This window comes from Toxotes jaculatrix, chromosome 16 (assembly GCF_017976425.1).
Source record: "Toxotes jaculatrix isolate fToxJac2 chromosome 16, fToxJac2.pri, whole genome shotgun sequence".
Taxonomy (NCBI): Eukaryota; Metazoa; Chordata; class Actinopteri; family Toxotidae; genus Toxotes; species Toxotes jaculatrix.
In genome coordinates, this window is record NC_054409.1 from 5,808,644 (window position 1) to 5,810,659 (window position 2,016).

General features: G+C 38.8%; 1 non-coding gene across 1 annotated transcript; it reads right to left on the minus strand.

Annotated features, from left to right (window-relative positions):
- Positions 1-334: 334 nt before the first annotated feature.
- trnar-ucu lies at positions 335-426 on the minus strand. Its single transcript is given in 2 exon segments — positions 335-370; positions 390-426. It is a non-coding gene; the product is annotated as a tRNA-Arg (tRNA).
- Positions 427-2,016: the final 1,590 nt, after the last annotated feature.

Sequence of the window (2,016 nt, forward strand, 5' to 3'; positions counted from 1 at the left end):
AAAAAATCTAAAACAGATTCAGTGTAGCTGTGATAATACACAGTCATCACAGATCTGGTAATAGCATCAGCCTCAGTATTTTCCTTATACCTTAATCTTTCTGTTCTCAGGTTTTGGATTTCAGTGTTTTCTGTAATCACCTTCAGTGTTCGAGTTTTCCTGACTTATTGTCCCACATAATGATCTTTATATCTTTAGAAATCAAAGGTTTATCATTTGGAAATATTATAATTTCCTTAGTAGGAATCAAACCGGTGACCCTACAATCTCTGGCCGGTCCAAAGCCACCTAATAAGTGTTCAACAGATGTGTCCATACCATCGTTTCAAAAGCTCGACTCTGGTGGGACTCGAACCCACAACCTTTGAATCACTTCTTCTGTGCTTGACTAGAAGTCCAACGCGCTATCCATTGCGCCACAGAGCCACCCTTCTGTCTGCAACGCTGCAGTAAACATTCTGCCACATGGTCTATTTTAGTTCCCAAGCTCGAGTGACAGCACTGAAGTCCTGGTAGAAATTCCTGAGTGTAGTGTATCTTGTTTATCTGATCATGGCCTCAAAACAAAACAACAACAAATCCGATAATGAGTTCATCATATGTGGCATTTATCAAGCAAAAAAAAAAAAGTTCAAAGTTAAAAACTAACGGATGATAGCTGCTTTATGAGCCAACTTAAGCCATAGCAGTCTCATGAACTGTGGCATGAACAGCTCGCTGAGCTGATCTCTGTTTGTGTTTGTTCACAAGATTATTATCTGCGGCTACAAGACGTGAAGCCATGGAAGTCGACTGAACAGTGTGTGGATTCTACTTTGTTCAAGAGAAAACGCACACACATGCAGGAGCTAACACTAGCTAACAGCTGTCCGCAGACATCAGGCTGATGTCTCGTCAACACAAACAGTGCAGATGAATTAGCGAGCAGACTAACAGACATCTGCTACTGACAGTGCTACTGAAGTGGGAGATTAGAACTGATATCCTGTCCTGGTTGCTGTTGCACCTTAAAGACAAAGTTTGAATTAATAATAATAATAATAATAATAATAATAATAATAATAGCAGCTTGGATTTAAAAAATTTAACTAGCCGGGGTTAGAGACTGTGAGTAAGGAACTGTGAGGATTTAAAATGCAGCTGAAGTCGAATGAAAAACTGCTGCTCAGTTGCAATAATTGAGTTTGGGATGAGCCAGCTTCAGAGAAGGTGCTGATTCATCTTTATGGTCATTTTGGAGGCTGTGTTTTTTGGTGCTGCTGAAATGCATCGCATTATACCAGCAGGTGTTACATTTGTGTGTAATGGGATTAAGTATTTATCTGCTATCATTGATATTTTTAGCATCATCGTCACATGAGATGCAGCTGAAAGCTCCAAAAAAAAAAAAAAAAAAAAGCAAGTTAGTGATTTTGAGTTGAAGGTGTTTTCGTCACACACAACAGTTCCCAAAGATTAAGAAAGAACTTCCTCTGTCAGACGTGTCCAAACTTTTCTAAGCTCCCACGTGACCCCTGTGGTCTCTCTGTTCAGCCTTTATTTAGTTGTTGTTTGTTTCTCCTCACGTTTAATGAGCTCAGACTCTGAGGTTACATAAAGCTTCTGTCTCAGTGAGGCTCTAACAGAGGGGTCCGGACAGGTACGCTCCTCGGCTGTCACAGCTCGTCAGATGCTGCCACAGTGTGATGCCATGACTCGTTTATTCGTGCTGCAAAAAGTGTCGGCCCTCAAAAGGCAAATTGTTCTAAATTTACTGAGGGAGAAAATAAAAGCCTTAGCTGCAAGAAATTACAAATTTTAGCTAATTTTTTTGTACTTTTTTGTCTTGTTTATTCAAACAAAACTATATTAACATTTAACATGTTTGTTTTGATTTTTGCACTTTAATGACTTTATAATTAGTCACTTTTTTAATCCTCATGTAAACTGTTTATTTCTTTTATTTTATATTTTACCATTAGCTACCTGCTAGATAGCTGTGTCCTTGCTATTAGCTCATGCTAACGTTTTTAGCTA